At 40.7% G+C, this 20184-nt stretch overlaps 1 protein-coding gene and 1 pseudogene across 2 annotated transcripts in view; one reads left to right on the top strand and one right to left on the bottom strand.

Moving 5' to 3' along the window:
- Positions 1–20184, bottom strand: part of Hsd17b12 (hydroxysteroid 17-beta dehydrogenase 12) — a 247081-nt gene that overhangs the window by 190792 nt on the left and 36105 nt on the right. The gene's annotated exons all lie outside the window — the stretch shown is intronic.
- On the top strand, positions 11621–13025 carry LOC123463471 (annotated as a pseudogene).

The raw sequence follows: 20184 nt of genomic DNA, 5'->3' as shown, positions 1-20184 counted from the left end.
AAGAACACATGGAACAGCAAGAGAAGCATGAGAACTAGAGCAGCATTGGCAGCCTCCCCTCCCCCACCAACAGTGGCCAACTCCAGCAAACAGAACAGCGGTCCAAGGACCCAGGCATGCCAACTTGAACCAACAGCAGGACCCAAGCAGGAGTAGAGGTAACTGGGATTACACCAGGGAAGGATCTCACCTGGTCACAAGCTGACTTGGAACCCTCAACAGATCAGAAAACTTAACCTCCTTGTTGTGAGGATTAAGGGTATGGGTGGGGCAACACACACCTAAGGGACAGTTAGAGGATGTGGTTGTCATAATACCTACTCTTGGATAAATACTCTGAGCTGTTTTTCATTGAAAATGTACATTGTTTAGTTAAATTTTAGAATCTACCTGTATTTTGTTCCACTCAGCCTACTTGAATACTATCATAGCAGGCAAACCCAACACCTACAGTCACTTTTGTAGATACTCTGAGAGTCTTGAGAGCCACACCTAATGCCTTAAGCTCCTACCCTGAAGTTATATAACATCAGATTATCTGATACATCTAATAATACCCACCTAACCAGAAATCCACTCATTAAATAATCCAGAATGCAAAAAAAATATACTTTGTAACACAAGAAACACCAAAATTCAAGACAATATAAATCCACAAACAAGTACTAATACATCAGAAATGACATCCAGTGAGAACGAGTTAGAGGAAATGCCTGAGAAAGATTTCAAAAGAATGATTATAAATATGTTCAAAGAAGTCAAAGAAGAAATCAAAGGATTCAAAGAAGACACAGGACACCAATTTAATGAAATAAAGAGGTCAATACTAGACATAAATAAGGGAATAGAAATAATAAAGAAAAATCAGTCAGAATCACTAGCAATGAAGAACACAGTTAATGAAATAAAAAACTGGAGAAAATCTCAACAGTAGAATGAATGAGAGGACAGAATATCTAAGCTACAAGAACAGGTTGGGCAGACCTAATACAGTCCAACAAAGAGAAAGACAAACTAAAAGAAAAGTATGAGTGAGAATTTCAAGATATATGGGACACTATGTGTGGTGGTTTGATTCAGGTGTCCCCCATAAACTTAGGTGTTCTGAAAGCTAGCTCCCCAGGTGATAGATATTTGGGAATTAATGCCTCCTGGAGGGAGTGTATTGTTGGGGGCAGGCTTAAGGGCTTTATAGCCAGTTTCCCCATGCCAGTCTTTGGCACACCCTCCTGTTGCTGTGGTCCACCTTCTGTTGGCCAGGGGGTGATGACCACCATCTGCTCATGCCATCATTTTCCCCTGCCATCGTGGAGCTTCCCCTCGAGCCTGTAAGCCAAAATAAATCTTTTTCCCAGAAGCTGCTCTTGGTTGGGTAATTTCTAAAAGCAATGTGAACCGGACTGCAACAGTAAAGTGGTACTGAGGAGTGGGATTGCTGCTAGACACCTGTCTATGTGGCTTCAGCCTTTTGTAGCTGATTTTCAAGAGGAATGTGGAAGGAGTTGAAACCTTGGCCTAAGAGATGTTTTGCAGTGCTGTAAGTACAGCTTGGTGGTCTATCCTGGTCAGAGCTGAAAGACCTGAAGGCAGTAAGAACGACGGGACTGTGAGGTTTGGCTTATGAGGGTGAGAAAGAGCTTTGCTTAGACTGGGCTAGCAGTTTATGTGAGAAGCTTGCTCTTATGCCCATGTCCTGAGAAGTTGTGCAGGGTTGCTTTGCGTAGAAATGAACTGGTGTGAGCAGAGGGATATGGCACAGAGAAAAAAAAGAAAAATCTTTGGGTGAACTGCTGCCCGTTCAGCTGCAACTGAGAGATTACAACCTATGAGACTGGGCTAGCACAGCTGGGGCAACAAGAAGAATGTAGACTCTTTAGAAGGGGCCTGAGTGCTCAAGGAGTCCTGTTCTTCAAAGTCTGCTTTAATCCCCCCTGGATTAACAAATTGGCACCCTACCTGGTACCGTGGAGTATAAGAAATGCTGGAAAGAGGGTCATTGAGTTTGCAACATGGTCTTGTGTTTTGGAAATGGCCATGCAGTGTGAAGCGGGTTTGCTGTATGCCTGCATAGAGACCCCATGGGGCCATGAGGATGAACCGTGGCTTGCAGTGGAGACCCAGTGGAGATGCCGGGACCATGAGATGGCTGCCAAGGAGCTGCCGGCCCCGATGAAGTTTCCCAGGACTGCGAGTAGCCTAGCTGGAGGGACGAATTGGAATGCCAGAGACTTGTTGCTGGTTAGAATTATCAGACTTGGACACTGGCTAGAGTTGCTGGACTTGAAGCTACAGAGTTTGATGTTTGCTCTGGTTGTTTTAAATCTTGTATTGGTTGAATGTTTCTTTGCTATGCCCAATGCCAGCTATTGCAGTGTGAATATTCTGTGCCATTATGGGTTTTTTGAGGTTATTTTTTGGTATTATGGCTCAGGTAAAATATCTTGGACTATGGGGATGTATGAACATCATTGGGATTGATAAAAACTATGGGGACTTTTAAAGTCAAACTGAATGCATTGTATTTTACATCATGTATGGATATCAGTTTATGGGGGCCAGAGGCAGAATGTGGTGGTTTGATTCAGGTGTCCCCCATAAACTTAGGTGTTCTGAATGCTAGCTCCCCAGCTGATGGATATTTGGGAATTAATGCCTCCTGGAGGGAGTGTATTGTTGGGGGCGGGCTTAAGGGCTTTATAGCCAGTTTCCCCATGCCAGTTTTTGGCACACCCTCCTGTTGCTGTGGTCCACCTTCTGTTGGCCAGGGGGTGATGTCCACCCTCTGCTCATGCCATCGTTTTCCCCTGCCACGTGGAGATTCCCCTCGAGCCTGTAAGCCAAAATAAATCTCTTTTTCCCAGAAGCTGCTCTTGGTTGGGTGATTTCTAACAGCAATGCGAACCGGACTACAACACTATGAAAAGATTAAACATAAGTATTCAGGGCATAGTAGAAGGAGAAGAATTTCCAACAAAGGCATAGTAGGCATCTTCAACAAAATCACAGAAGAAAACTTTCCCCAAATTGGGAAAGATGTGCCAATGCAGATACAGGAAGCCTTTAGAACACCAGCCGGACAAAACCTGGAAAGAACCTCGCCTCCCCATATTGTAAACAAACTACCAAACAAACAAACCAAAGAAAAAATAATGAAAGCAGTCAAGAGACAAAAATCAAGTTACCTACAAAGGCAAGCCTATCAAAATTACAGCAGATTACTCAACACAAACTTTAAAAGCCAGAAAGGCATGGGGAGTGATGTATTCCAAGTCCTGAAAGATAACAACTGTCAATCAAGGTTACTTGTCCTGCAAAACTATCCATTCAAATAGATGAAGAAATAAGGACATTCCATGACAAAAGCAAGCTAAAGGAGTATTTGAAGACAAAACCAGCTCTACAAAAACTACTTGAAAGAATCCTCCATGCTGAAGAAAAAGAAAAGCACACATCTAAGGAACTGGGGGAAAAAAACAAACAATACTCAAATACCAGTTAACCGAGAGCAAACATAAAACCGGAAGAACTACAAAAAAATGAATATACACCTTTCAATATTATCTCTTAATACCACTGGCCTCAATGGCCCAACCTAAAGGCATAGATTCACAGACTGGATTAAAAAGCATGATCCCTCAATTTGTTGCCTCCAAGAAACCCACCTTTCTACAAAGGATGGACACTATCTTAGTGTGAAAGGTTGGAAAACAGTGTTCCAAACAAATGGACATAGAAAATAAGCAGGGGTTGCTATCCTAATATCTGACAAGGTAGACTTCAGTCCAACATTAGTTAAGAAACATAAGGAAGGTCACCTTATATTGATTAAAAAGGCACCCTCCAACAGGATGGCATTACAATCCTAAACATATATGCACCTAACATGGGGGACCCCAAACTCATCAAACAAACACTATTAGAACTAAGGTCACAGAAAACAACAAACACAGTGGTAGTGGGTGACTTCAATACCCCACTCTCATCAATTGACAGGCCATCCTGGGAAAAAATAAACAGAGAGGCATCTGCGCTAAATGAGGTCATAGAAGGAATGGACCTAACAGATACCTACAGGATATTTCATCCAAATGTTGCAGAATATATATTCTTTTCAGCAGCACATGAAACGTTCTCTAAAATAGACCATATATTAGGACACAAAGCAAATCCTAACAAATTCAGGAAAATTGAAATAATTCCTTGCATTCTATCTGACCACAATGGAATCAAACTACAATGAGCAGCAAGAAAGGCTATAGAGAACATACAAAATCATGGAAATTAAACAACACACTACTAAATGATGAGTGGGTCAATGAAGAAATCAAGAAGAAAATCAAAAAATTTATAGAGTCAAACAATAATGAGAACACAACATACCAAAATCTCTGGGACACATGAAGGCAGTCCTAAGAGGTAAATTTATAGCTTTAAGTGCCTATATTAAGAAATTAGAAAGGTTGCAAGTAAACGACCTAATGCTTCACCTTAAAGCCATGGAAAAAGAAGAACAAGGAAAACCAAAAATCAGTAGATGGGAAGAAATAATAAAGATTAGGGCAGAAATTAATGAAATAGAAATAAAAAAAGAAAAACAATCCAAAGAATCATTGAAATAAAGAGTTGGTTCTTTGAAAGGATAAACAAGATTGATAAACTCTTAGCAAATCTGACCAAAGAAAGAGAGAAGAGACACAAATTAATAAAATTAGGGATGAAAAAGGTGACATCACAACAAATGCCAGAGAAATTCAAAAAAAATCATCGGGACATACTATAAAAGCATATACTCCAAAAACTATGAAAATCTGAAATAAATGTATGATATCCTTGATTTATATGACATACCTAAATTAAATCAAGATGAGATTAATCACTTAAATAGACCTATAACAAGCATGGAGATCCGAACAGTTATCAAAAATCTCCCAACTAAAAAAAGCCCAGGCCCAGATGGATTCACTGCTGAATTTTACCAGACCTTCAGGGAAGAACTAACACCATTGCTTCTTAAGCTTTTTCATGAAATAGAAAAAGAAGGAATCCTACCGAACTCCTTCTACGAAGCCAGCATCACCCTGATACCAAAACCAGGCAAAGATAGAACAAAAACAGAAAATTACAGACCAATCTTCCTCATGAACATAGATGCAAAAATTCTCAACAAAATATTGCCAAAGAATACAAGAGTATATCAGAAAGACCATTCACCCTGACCAAGGAGGCTTTATCCCAGACATGAAAGGATAGTTCAACATATGCAAATTGATAAATGTAATGCATTATATAAATGGACTGAAGGACAAAAATCGTATCATCATCTCATTACACACAGAGAAAGTATTTGACAAAATCCAACATCCCTTCATGACAAAAGTCCTACAGAGACTGGGAATAGAAGGAATATATCTCAATATAATAAAGGCTATTTATGACAAGCCTACAGCCAACATATTGCTAAATGGGGAAAAACGGGAAGCTTTTCCACTAAAATCAGAAACAAGACAAGGGTGTCTACTGTCCCCACTTTTATTTAATATAGTACTGGAAATCTTACCCATAGCACTAAGGCAAGAGACACACATAAAAGGGATACAAATTGGAAAGGAAGAAATCAAGTTATCGTTATGTGCAGGTAACATGATTCTATATATAAAGGACCCTAAAGACTCTACCAGCAAATAGTTGGAGCTGATAAAAACCTACAGCCATGTAGCAGGATACAAAACATATACACAGAAATCAGTAACATTCCTATATTCTAACAACAAACACACAGAGGATGATATCAGAGAATCACTCCCATTCACAATTGCATCAGAGAAAATAAAGTACCTTGGAATAAACCTAATTAAGGAAGTAAAGGATCGTTACAATGAAAACTTCAAAAAACTCAAGCAAGAAATTGCAAAAGACACTAGGAAATGGAAAAACATCCTTTGTTCCTGGAGTGGAAGAATCAATATTGTGAAAAAGGCAATCGTGTTTTGTTTTGTTTTGTTTTGTTTTGTTTTGTTTTGTTTTGTTTTGTTTTGTTTTGGTATTTCCAGGTAGGGTCTCACTCTGACCCAGGCTGACCTGGAATTAACTATGTAGTCTTAGGGTGGCATCGAACTCACGGTGATCCTCCTACCTCTGCCTCCCAAGTGCTGGGATTAAAGGTGTGCACCACCACACCCGGCTACAAAATGACAATCTTACCAAAAGCAATCTACACATTTAATGCAATTCCCATCAAAATTCCAAAGACATTCTTCACAGAAATAGAGAAAACAATCCAAATATTCATTTGGAATCACAAAAAAAACTCGAATATCTAAAATAACACTGAGCAACAAAAATAAGTCGGGAGGGAGGTATCACCATACCTGATTTTAACCTATACTACAGAGCCATAGTAGCAACAACAGCATGGTACTGGCACAAAAGCAGATATGTAGATCAGTGGAACAGAATAGAGGACCCAAATGTAAGTCTAGGTAGCTATAGCCACCTGATATTTGATAAAAATGCCAAAAATACTCATTGGAAAAGACAGCCTCTTCTGCAAATTGTGCTGGGAAAACTGGATATGTATCTGTAGAAGGATGAAAATAGATTCTTCTCTTTCTCCATGCACAAGAATTAAATCCAAATGGACTAAAGACCTTAACATCAGACCTGAAACTCTAGAGGAAAAAGTAGGGGAAACCCTTCAACATCTTGGTCTTGGCAAAGACTTTCTGAATACAACCCCAATTGCTCAGGCAATAAAACCACTGGAACCTCATGAAATTACAAAGATTTTGTACTGCAAAGGACACTGAATAAAGCAAAGAGGCAACCTAGAGAGTGGGAAAAAATCTTTGCCAGCAATATATCTGATGAGGATTAATATCTAAGATATACAAAGAACTCAAAAAGTTAAATAATAAAAAATCAAACAAGCCAATTAAAACTGGGCTATGGTCATGGAAAATGCTAATAAAAATTAAAAAGAAAAAGAAAAAGAAAAAAAATAATAAATAAATTTTAAAAAAAGGGCTATGGGGCTAAATAGAGAGTTCTCAAAAGAAGAAATACGGATGGCGTATAAGCATCTAAGAAAATGTTCTACATCCCTAGTCATCAGGGAAATGCATATTAAAACTACATTGAGATTCCACCTCACCCTTGTCAGACTGGCTACCATCATGAAAACAATAGCCCTCCCTCCACCTTTCCTTTACTCAATCTCTTCCCCTGACTTCATTTTGAGCCTTTTCACCCCTATTCATCTATTCTTCTAAGCCCTCACTTTTAACATAATATTCTAGGATTCATTGTTTCATTTGTTACATATTTGTTGAGCTCCAAATACCATTAAGTGCTGCTAGAGGCTCTGAAAAAATAATGGCAAATTAAAGCTCTAAAGAGTTTATATTTTTATGAGGGATGCAAGAACAGATCACTAGTGATCTGCTTTAATAAATCAGATGATTGTTCTAGTTAGCAAACCAATACTGTAAGTCAGTATTTGCCAAGTTACTATACCTAATTTTAACTTTCTCCTTGAAACTGTTCTTGTTCTATGCTAGAAGCTATTTTTAACTTCCCTTTCTTCAAACTGAGCAATAAGAAAAAGTCAAGATGATGAGCTCATTAGTAAATTTGGTATACCTGAATTTTCAAGTATTTTCTATGCATTCAATTTATTACCTGATTTAGATCAGTAGTATTTCATTCCTTTGTTCCACTTGCCTCCTCTTTTGCAATGTCCTTCCTCTGCCTTCTTCACCTGGGGAACTCTTGACCACCTCAGGTCTTACTACCACACCATGTGTTCTTCTGGGTATGCATAGCACATTATTTAATGTAAAAATTCTTGTTTCACTTTTGAATTGTCTCCACATTATCAGTTCCACCAGCAAAGGAACTATTCTTCCATCTTCAACAGAGAAATTTGTATATAGTATTAAGCAATCAACAAATGTTTGTTGACAAAAAGAGTCTTAATTGATGATTGCCTCCTCAATAAAATGGGAATGACTTGTCATGTAACACATGATTCCCAGAACCTAGATAAAAAATGCTGAATGTAGTACTGAGTGTGGTGGCACACACCTTTAATCCTAGCACTTGGAAGCAGAGGTAGGAGGATCACCATGAGTTTGAGACCACCCTGAGACTACATAGTGAATTCCAGGTCAGCCTGGGCTAGAGACCCTTCAAAAAAAAAAAGCTGGGTGTGTCCAGCGCTTAGAAAGTGAAGATGGATCCCTGGATTAGCATGGATATAAGAACTAGATGAATTGGTAAGCTCTTGGTTCAGTGACAGACCATAACTCAATAAATAAGGTGAAGAGTGATTGACGAAGACACCTTATATCAACCTCTAGTCTCTACACGCAAATGCACAAACATACACACACACACATAAATGGAAGTAGTGATCCAAGGAAAAGATGGAATTACAACTTCATGGAAAAGCAGAAAGCATTATCTAAAAATTTTACCATTATTTACCAGACATGACCACAAAGGCTTTCTTTCAGTAGTCAAGTTTACTCTCAAAGTATGAAGTCTTATTTGCTTATGAAGACTTATTTGCTACATTCACTTGGAATAGGAAATCAACTTAAAGTTCCCAAAGGTAGGTTCTGGTTTGTTGATGTCTTTGTTATATTTTTATGGATTACTTTGTCTTATAGTATATCCATCTATATTTTAATACAAAAGCACAAAAGAAAATAATAAGGGTATGAAACATCCAAAGAGTAAACACAATTTAAGTTTTGTTTTTTTTAATGGAATACCAGGATTCTATATACAAACAGCTTTATGAACTGAATTTCTAAAACACAATTTCTTTTTCTTTTTTTCCCCTGAGGTCTGGTTTCGCCCTAGCCCAAGCTGACCTGGAATTCACTATATAGTCTCAGGCTGCCCTCAAACTCACAGCAGTCCTCCTATCTCTGCCTTCCGGGTGATGGAATTAAAGGCATGCACTACCACACCCAGCTTAGAACACAATTTCTATTTTCTTCATAATTGTGACCATTTTGAAACAAGATTAGATATGCACAAAGGAAGGAAGGGATATGTATGTGTATTTTCAGTCATAATTCAATCCTTGATGTACATATCACCTTACCGGAGACTAAATCTACACTGTCCAACATGGTAATCACTAGACATATGGCTACTAACTTAATGCTAAATCAGTAGTCAACAAGATTAAGAAAAAAACACTACCCCCACTCCAAGGGTTCAGTAGTTCATGACTACTAAATTATATAGCACAGATACAGAGTATCTTCATTATCACAAAAGTTCTACTGGACTAACCATTTTACACAAATAAAACCACTTTCATATCAAATTACTGAATGAATTCTGAAATGGTTTTCTGCATACAAATGAAAGTCTGGAAATATATCATGTTTTTTATACACTGACTGAATGCAAATATATAAGTCATTCTCTGAAATGACTAATTTGCTAATTAAAGTCAATTCCAACAACAAATGCTGGTGAGGGTGCAGAGAAACAGGAACCCTTATCCATTGCTGGTGGGAATGTACAACCACTATGGAAATCAATATGCAGGTTCCTAAAAGAGATGAAAATATATCTACTATCTGATCCAACTATTCCACTCTTGGTCACATACCCTAAAGACTCTACTCTTTACTTCAAAGATATTTTCTCAGCCATGTTTGTCACAATAGCTATTCACAAAAGCTAGGAATTATAATTAGCCCAGATGCCCATCAACTGAGGAATCAATAATGAATATGTGGAATTCTACATTACAGAAATCAACTCAACAGTAAAGAAAAATGAAATGATGAAATTTGCAGGAAAGTGAGTGGAGTTGGAAATAAATCATTCTAAGCAAGGTCACACAGGCATAGAAACACAAAAGCCACATGGTCTCATATGTGGTTCCTAAATGGGATCAGTTGGAAATGAGTGTATACAGTAGTAAGCATCAGGACTATGGGCATAAAACTAGAATGAGAACAAGAGAAATAGAGGGAGAAACAGAGGAGATGAGGTAGGCTGAATGGGAAAGAGGGCTGGCAGGGTCTTGGAGGGATAGAGGGTAGAGAGGGTGGGGAAAAGAATTACACAATACTTAAAACAACATGAGTCAGTTCCATAGAAACCCTCCTCCTGGATAGCATGTTACATGACATAACCAATATGGGGGAAGGGAGACAGTCTGGACAAAAGTGACCTGTAGAAGGTGAAAAACCTTAACCTTAAAACCATGAGCTCTAGTTGGTAAATCCCAGGTCCAGAACTGAGTTATCTCCCACAGTAAGCTATTGCCAGGAAAACCCATGAGGCCCCCCAGAACAATGCAGGGCATTACCAAAACACTTGGTTACCCGCCAAAGCTAAAAGATAGGAGCAACAGACACAGAGAGAAAGACAGATAGAGGGAGAGAGAGAGAATGGGCACGCCAGGGCTTCCAGCCTCTGCAAACAAACTCCAGACGCGTACGCCCCCTTGTGCATCTGGCTAACGTGGGACCTGGGGAACCGAGCCTCGAACCGGGGTCCTTAGGCTTCACAGGCAAGCGCCTAACCGCTAAACCATCTCTCCAGCCCACCATGTGATTTTTAATGCAGAAAGAAAAATCTAATTTCCCTCTACTCTCAAGTATAATTACACTTGAGCAACAATTCATAAAGCGATGACACCAAAACAGGGGACAAAGGCAGCAAAGCTCTGCATCAGAGGAATTAAGTCAAAGCACTGCTGAGGGCTGGAGAGATGGCTTAGCAGTTAGGCGCTTGCCTGTGAAACCTAAGGACCCCGGTTTGAGGCGTGATTCCCCAGGACCCACGTTAGCCAGATGCACAAGGGGGCACATGCATGCATCTGGAGTTCATGTGCAGTGGCTGGAGGCCCTGGCGCACCCATTCATATTCTCTCTCTCTCTCTCTCTCTCTCTCTCTCTCTCTCTCTCTCTCTCTCTCCCTCCCTCCCTCCCTCCCTCCCTCCCTCCCTCCCTCCTCTCTCTGTTGCTTTCAAATAAATAAATAAATAAAAATAAACAAAAAAAAATTTTTTTAAAGCACCACTGAAAGGTCCCTCAGTGGAGTCTCAACAAAGACACAAAGGAAGACTTATTATGTTCTTGTTTATGTAGAAAATAGCTATATAGTTAGAATCTTACTAGATGTACTATATCCTTTTCTTTCTCCTACATATTGCCTTAGATATTTTACTCCCCTATATTTTCTCCATTGTAGGGCATAGTTGGCTGAAGAAAACTTGGTAAAAATCTAATTTGTTATATCATTCCAGAAAAAAGTATGAGTAAAAAGAAAAGATGAAAATTGCTACTGGAAAAATGCTTCATAATGTTTAGGAATTTCGTTTATCTCTGTTCCTGAAGCCATTCTAGAAAATGATCATTAGTGGGCTATACCAATTATGTCCAAATACTACCGTCTATGAGGTATAATAAATAAGAGACCCGGCCGCCTGAGTTTCCGGGACGTTGGCGCCGCGCGCACGCACGCACGTAGGGCGGAGCTTGAGGCGGCGCGCGCGTGCGCAGGAGACGCGCCGAGTGACTAGACAGAGCTGCTGAATCGCCGCCAGGGCCACTCCGGCGGCACGCCTCCCGCCCCGCGTCCACCGCCGCCATGGGAGTGCAGGTGGAGACCATCTCCCCCGGAGACGGGCGCACCTTCCCGAAGCGCGGCCAGACCTGCGTGGTGCATTACACCGGTATGCTTGAAGATGGAAAGAAATTTGACTCCTCCAGGGACAGAAACAAGCCCTTTAAGTTTATGCTAGGCAAGCAGGAGGTGATCCGAAGCTGGGAAGAAGGGGTGGCCCAGATGAGTGTGGGTCAGAGAGCCAAACTATTTCCCCAGACTTTGCCTATGGAGCCACCGGGCACCCAGGCATCATCCCACCACATGCCACTCTCGTCTTTGTGTGGAGCTTCTGAAACTGGAATGGCAACAGTGGCCTCCTCTCTTAGCTCCCTACACATGGATTGGCCATGGAGGGATCCGGTGCCTCCAGACGCGCGCACAGGAATCCGCGAGGAGCTGTTCCCGATGTCCCACTACACTCTGTATAGACATCTACCCGACTGAATGTGTTCCTCACTCGGCTTTGCTTCTGACACCCATGTCCTCTTCCTTTCCCCTTGTATGTATGTGTGTTTACCTGAACTAGATGCCATCAACCTCAAGTTACTCATTTTGTTTTGGGGTGTGGATCTAGGTTTCCAATTAAGTATATTGTCAAGTATTAACAGCACAAACAATGGGTTAGCTTTAGAATAGGAATTGGTGTTGGGGGGTGGGGTTTGCAAGAATTTTTATTTTATTTTTTGGATGAATTTTTATCTATTATATATTAAGACATTCTTGCTGCTGCGCTGTGAAGCCATAGCAGATTTGAGGCGCTGTGGAGGGCTGAACTCTTCTCCGTGTGAGAGACGTCCTATTAAATTCCAAGCCCTGCTCAAACCGAAGTGGGGAGGGAAGGAGAGGGCTTTGCCTCCACCAGCCTCTCTCACCCTCCTCTGAAACCCACTGCCTTTTACAGCAGGTCACTTTCACTGTGATGTTGGACACTACAGGTATCTGTCCCTGGGCCAGCAGGGACCTCTGAAGCCTTCTTCGTGACCTGGCCTATTTTTTTTTCATCCTTTTTCTAAAGGATTTTCAGGGCTTTTGTAACCTCATAACTATCCAAGGTCCACTTCCTAAATATTAAGAACTTTAGTCGAAAGTTTAAATTGAAGGTGCTGTTTGTAGACTTAACACCCAACGAAAGCCCAGTCATCACGACAAATCCTTGAGTGTTCTCTAAGAAAATGATGCTGGTCATCGCAGCTTCTGCCTCTCCTGGGTTTTGATGCTTGGCTCTCTGCTGATCTCCGTTTCCTGGTTCTCCTCCCTTGTTCCCACCTCACCCTCCTGTCCTGTGTAGTGATTTGGTGAGAGAAACTATTGCTTTTGTCCCCATCCCCTGCACCACATGAGTTTCAAGTTTTATTATTGCAATAAAAGTGCTTTATGCTGGCTTTTCTCAAAAAATGAAAATAAAAATAAAAATAAAAGAAGAGGTAGGAAGTAAAGAAAGATCAAATACCATACTAGAAATGACTCATTTTAGACACAGAGAAAACTAAGAGTCCATACAAACAGAAATTCTCCTATTCAACAACAGTATGACTGGCCACTACTGCCCCAATAAGAAAACTCTAAAAATATGTGGTGTTAATCAGTTCTTTCATGAAGACATAAATAATATACTCAGCAATAAGGTGATTTTGATTTTTTTGAATGATCATTTTAAAGTTATGCCAACAGAGTGCTATTCAGCACTTCGTTCAGAGCTGTCTTTATAATCCTAACCAATTCTAAGACTGCAGGGTACAATGCTTTCCATATACTTAGTAAAGAAACACATATATTTTCAGATAACAGTTATAAACACAGTTTTCAAATTAATTTATAAAATACCCTTTAGTTTTCATTTACTGTATATTTATTACTATTGCTTAAAAACTGCTTTAGAATAAGTCTTGTTAGACTTCAAATACCTGAAAAGTTTTCTAAGCTTCTCTTCATGTTAAAATCAATGTGAATGGACTGGGGATATAATTTAGTTGGTAGATTGCTTAACTAACATACATGAAGCCCTCAGTTTGATTCCCAGTATCATTTAAACCAAGCATGGTGGTACATGTTGTCATAGTTTGAATGTGGAATATGCCCTATGGCCTCATGTGTTTTGAATGCTTGGTCCCCAGCTGATGGCAATTTGGGAGGTGGATCCTTGCTGAAGGGAGGTGTGTTGTTAGGGGCAGACTTTGGGGAGTTATAGCCTAGCTTCCCCATTGCCAGAGCTCAGCTCACTGGCAAGATGTCTAGCCTCTGCTCTGCAATACTTTTCCTGCCATGATGAAGCCTACACACAAGACTGTAAGCCAGAATAAGCCCTCTCCTCCCATCAACTGTCGTGGTCAGTGTTTTGTACCAGGAACACAACAGTAACTACAAGACATGCATATAATCTCAGCACTGGGAAGGTTGAGGCAGGTGGATCAAGAGTTCAAGGTCATCCTCAGCTACATGTGTAGTTTAAGACCAGCCTAAACTACATAAAACCCTGACTCAAAAACTTAGGGAAATGCCAGGCGTGGTGGTGTACGCCTTTAATCCCAGCACTTGGGAGGCAGAGGTAGGAGGATCGCCATGAGTTTGAAGCCACCCTGAGAAAACAGAGTGAATTCCAGGTCAGCCTGAGCTAGAGTGAAACCCTACCTCGAAAAACCAAACAAACAAACCAAAAAAAAAAAAAAAAACTTAGGGGAGAGGAGAGAGTGTGGATAGCTCAGTTAGTAGAACACTTGCCTAGTATGTACTAGGCCCTGGATCCAATCCCTAAGCATCACATAAGCTTGTGTGGTACAAGCTTATAATACCAGTAACTTGAGAGGTAGACACAAGATCAGTAAGTCAAGGGCATCCTCAGCTATACAGCAAGTTTAAGACTAGCCTGGGTTATATAAGACACTGGTTCAAAAACAAACCACCCCCCCAAAAAAAAAGTAAGTAATAGGTAAGCTCTCTAAAGATATAAATGACGAGTCTTCGCCTGCTGCAGGTCATCAGCAGCATTCCTATGGGGAGCTGAGGTGTAACATCTGATGTGCTAAGGAAGGTGTGCTTGCTAGAGTTCTTCAAGAAGCATATCAGTTGAGCTGATATAACAGTTGCTACCTTTATATTTCCATATATATTGTGACCAGTGATGGGAATTCACAACTAGCATTCAAAGTCCTTAAGGGGATAGGTCTTGTCAATCACATTTTTACTGAAGAAAATTTGAAGACACTGTATGTTTCAAATCTTGGACTTAGACATACGTAGTATGCCACTACCAGAAAGTTTGAGTTAGAAAACTGCCAGCCTTTTGTTGTTGAAACACTTCATGGGAAAATTACTGTGGCACATAATGGTGAATTGGTAAATACTGCTCAATTACAGAAAAACTTCTGTGCCATGGCACTGGTCTTTAGGCACACTGTGATAGTGAAATGATTACTCAATTACTGGTGTATACCCCTCCTCAGAAAGGGATGACACCCCAAATTGGGTAACAAGGATTAAAAACTTAATGAAGGAAGTGCCCATAGCATACTCCCTGCTCATAATGCACACACTTTTATTTACACAGCATGGGACCCCTACAGAGCTAGTCCTCTATGTATCAGGCATCTCATTCCAGTTTCTGATATAAATGACAAAGAGAAAAAAAAATCAGAAACAGGATAGGTGGTATCTTCAGAATCTTATAGCTTTTTATCTATTGGTACAAGATATTACTGGGAAGTCTTCTGCCTCTCTTTTAGGTCAAATAAGCTATTCAGAAGCCCTCCCTCTAGCAGACCTCCTCTTATATGTCATCGGCCAGAAATGAGATATGCTATCTTTAAACCAACAACCAAAACCAAAGCAATCACCAAGAAAAACTTGAAGTGAGCAAGACTTAACCCCTGAAACAGAGGAAGGGGCTACTTACCCATAAAAATTTGAGATTCTTATCAATTTTATCTGCCACAACTTCCCTAAGTGGTATAGACATTCTGTAGAAAATTAGAAATCATCTCATATAGCATATTAGTGTTCAATTATGAAGAGGAAAAAATAACTCAGACTTTCACACAAATCTACAAGTCTATATTGATCATTTCATAAATAAGCACTTGTATTTACAGAAACGTGAAAATACTTTATACATGACAATCCATCAACTCCACCCAACAGAAGATTATAACACATATCAATGTAAGCTTCCAATTTACTATATTTCGTTTGTCTTCTGTCCTTAGTCCTAGTTGCACTGTTTTCAAGAAAATGAAACCAGAGGCGGGAGTGGTGGTGCATGCCATTAATCCCAGCACTTGGAAGGCAAAGGTGGGAGGATCACTGTGAGTTCAAGAACACCCTGAGACTATATAGTGAATCCAGGTCAGCCTGAGCTATAGTGAGACCCTACCTCGAGAAACCCAAAAAAGAAAAAGAAAAACAAGAAATGTGTATATATGTATGTATGCATACACACACACACACACATATACATATATGTATATATATAATGATGATGATTATAGCTAAGTTGGTGGTATCTTGCCAGTATTTCTTCTGATCTTACCATTAGACAGCATGGACTTTCTCTGGAGGCAGAAGACAAAGATACACAAGTGCTCATTAGACTATAAAATACTACTGAATTAATCCTCTCCACCAACAGCCTCAACTAATGACTAATGGCCTGTGTAAACATCAGAGCTTGCTGGCCCCTTGGCTGAGGTAACTTTGAAATGTGGATTCTGCACTAGCTTCAGAGGTCTACAGTAAAATTAAAATCCAAGGCTGGAGAGATGGCTTATCAGTTAAGGCCCTTGCCCATGAAGCCAAAGGACCCAGGTTCAATTCCCCAGTACCCATGTAAAGCCATATTCACAAGGTGGTGCATGTGTCTTGAGTTCATTTGCAGGGGCTAGAGGCCATGGTATGCCCATAATCATTCGTTCATTCAATTCCCTCCCTCTACCTCCCCTCATATAGCTTTTTTGAGGTAGGGTCTCACTCTAGCCCAGGCTGACCTAGAATCCACTATATAGTCTCAGGCGGCCTTGAACTACTACTACCTCTGCCAACCAAGTGCTGGTATTAAAGGCATGTACCACCATGCCCGGCTCTTAAAATATATATGTATGTTTAAATCCAGCTGACTACAATGCTTGATAATATCCCTTGTACTTGCCAGAGTCCCTTCTCTTGCACCCTACTGGTGTTTTTAGGATCATCTTCCCAATAAACTACTGGCACTGAAATTCTTATCTCAAAATATGCTTCTAGGAGAATCTAAATTAAGACAGGACCAACAAAGAGAGAGAGAGAGAGAGAGAGAGAGAGAGAGAGAGGGAGGGAGGGAGGGAGGGAGGGAGGGAGAGGGAGAGGGAGAGGGAGGGAAAATGTTTCCAGCGATAATTAAAAAATAATTTGTTTAAAAAAGAAAGGAATTCAAGGGCTGGAGAGATGGCTTAGTGATTAAAGCACTTGTCTGCAAAGCCAAAGGACCCAGGTTCAATTCCCCAGGGGCCAGTAAGCCAGATGCACAAGGTGGTGCAAGCATCTGGAATTCGTTTGCAGTGGTTGGAGGCCCTGGCCCACCCATTCTTTCTCTCATTCTCTCAGATAGACAGACAGATAGATAGATGGATGGATGGATGGATGGGTGGGTGGGTAGAGGGGTAGACAGGTAGAAAGGTAGAGAGATTAGATAGATAGGCAGGCAGGCAGGCAGACAATATTTTAAAAAGGAATTCACAGGCTGGAGAGATGGCTTAGCTGCAAAGCCAAAGGATCCCAGTTCAGCTCTCCAGGCCCCATGTAAGCCAGATACACACGCAAACACATGCATCTGGAGTTTGTTTGTAGTGGCTGGAGGCCCTAGTGTGCCCATTCTCTCTTTTTCTTTCTCTTTCTCTCCCTCCCTCCCTCCCTCCTTCCCTCCCTCCCTCCCTCTCTCTCTCTCTCTCTCTCTCTCTCTCTAATAAATATATTTTTTTTTAAAAAAGGAACTCACAATCTTCAAAAAGTAATCACTGTGTCATTATGAAGCAGGTATAACTATGAGGCAATTAGACATCTTTGTATAATCCTAATCTTTATTGTCTTGTTAAACTATCTGACTGGAACTATATTCTGTAAAACACTTTAAATATGTCACTTTTTTCTTTCTTTGCAGTACTGGGAACTAGAATACAACCTCCTTACACAAATGCTAGGCAAGCATTCTATCACTGGGCTGAATCACTACCCAAAAGCTGTTCCTTTGCTATAGATACCTGAAAGGTACTGTTATGTCATGACTACCATAATCATAAGTCTACCTTAAAGGTGAGGATTATTTTTAAAATTCTTCAACTATAGTAAGTAACTCTCTAAAAAATCTTTGTAGCCTGAGATGGAAATAGGAGGGCATTGAGAAATTATGGGAACTCATAATCATTTCTTACATAAAGCCTATAAAATAATGGAACAGTTGTATCAAGCTATAAAAATCTTCCCATTATACCACATTTGAAATGACACTACACTAGCAATAATTTAACTGTACCCTTAATTCATTACCATACTTTTTACTTACGTTACTTCTATTTTTTTTTAAATTTTATTTATTTATTTAAGAGTGACAGACACAGAGAGAAAGACAGATAGAGGGAGAGAGAGAATGGGCGCGCCAGGGCTTCCAGCCTCTGCAAACGACCTCCAGACACGTGCAACCCCTTGTGCATCCGGCTAACGTGGGACCTGGGGAACCGAGCCTCGAACCGGGGTCCTTAGGCTTCACAGGCAAGCGCTTAACCGCCAAGCCATCTCTCCAGCCCACTTCTTTTCTTAGCATAGTAGTTCAACCAATTTAACTTTTTGATTTGTTTGTTTGTTTCTAAGTAGGGTTTCACTCTAATCCAGGCTGACCTGGAATTCACTCTGTATTCTCAGGGTGGCCTCAAACTCATGGCGATCCTCCTACTTCTGCCTCCCGAGTGCTGGGATTACAGATGTGCGCCACCAAGTCCAGCCCAATTTAACTTTTAAGTCAGGAATGAAGCTTACAATTTTTAAAAATGCAGGAAAAATACCTATTTTAGTAATATTTTTAAATGACATATATTAGATAATCACATCAAAAACTGAATCAGGTACTAATCATGACAAAGTTGCAACAGATCCCAAAATAAATCTTGAAGCAATATGAACCTTATAGCTTGACTGAATCATAGGGTAATTCTACTTCTGGTATCTACTTAAAAATGGAAGTGGGTTGGGTGAACCTAGAACATCATCCTCAGTGAACTTACCCAATCACAGAAAAAAAATCACCACATAGTCTCACTCATCTACAGCACCTAACCTGAATCTACTTACATACCCAGCAAGCATCTCATGGACTAGACACTAGGATGGATGGGGAGGGAGGGGAGGACATAGAAGGGATGGGAAACAGTAATTCAGACCCAAACGGCAATGGTACCATAAAATTCTACTTCCTAAAAGGCAGAACAAATGGTTGAACCCTCACCAGGCCCTTATAGGAAACACCTGAACCACAAGACACTGGAGAGGGTAGGATCAATCTAACCTAAACCTTCTACATCTTCCTCCCTCCCTCTCCCTCTCCCTCTCCCCCTCTCCCCCTCTCCCCCTCTCCCCCTCTCCCCCTCTCCCTCTCTCCCCCTCTCCCTCTCTCTCTCTCTCTCCTCCCTAACTCTTGTATATTGGTTATATTCTTCCTCATTTTCTTAGTGGGCACTGACCTGTGACTTCCAGTACCAATATGGGGCTATCATCCACAGTGAGCTTTTGATCAGAGAAACCTACAAGGTTTCCTAAAAGAATGACAGATTTCTGTCAGAGTACTTGATGACCCACCAAAGGTTAGTGGTAAGACCCTATTGCTGAAGACACCATATGCAGCTGACACATGGAAGAGTCAGTACCCAGACAGTCAGCGTATCTAGTGCCAGAAGGTGCTACATGGGCGACTGGGGGAAATAACCAAGCAACTCATGGTCTAACCTACTTAGCAACAAATAACCGGTTGTGATGCCCACACAAGTGCAATAGTGGCACACAGCCATGGTGGGGAACCAACTGCTCTTGATTTGGCTAACTGATCCCCTCAGTGGTACGGGACCCATAGCTGGAGCTGGAAAACAAATCAGAATCATATCGAAACATACACCCTCTCTCCAATATCAAGCTACCATCAATCATAGGCTACAAGAGGGCCTACACCTATACACTCTATAAAAAAAAAAAAAGTAAGGGTTATTTCATTTGTCCTGGAACTAACGTACTCTCCGTTGGAGAATCTGCTTCTCTTTTTCAGATAGATGCAGATCCTAAGGAGAGAGCCACCCCATCATACCTCAATAGAGCCCCAGCTGAAACTAAGGAAAATTAGCAAAACAAGCAAGGGTGCTCTTTTCCTGATGAACTAGATACCAGCACAAGGGACCAACACAGAGAAAAATCAACTCCTACCAAATCAGAGAGCCAGAGCCTCAGAGGCCCCCAACACCTCATCACTGAAGCAGACCAAAAATGAACCCAACATGGCTCAGGGATATTTTGCGGAAGAGGGGGCGGAAAGAATGT

This window comes from Jaculus jaculus, chromosome 9 (genome assembly GCF_020740685.1).
Source record: "Jaculus jaculus isolate mJacJac1 chromosome 9, mJacJac1.mat.Y.cur, whole genome shotgun sequence".
Taxonomy (NCBI): Eukaryota; Metazoa; Chordata; class Mammalia; order Rodentia; family Dipodidae; genus Jaculus; species Jaculus jaculus.
This window is presented reverse-complemented; position numbering and strand designations above follow the sequence as displayed.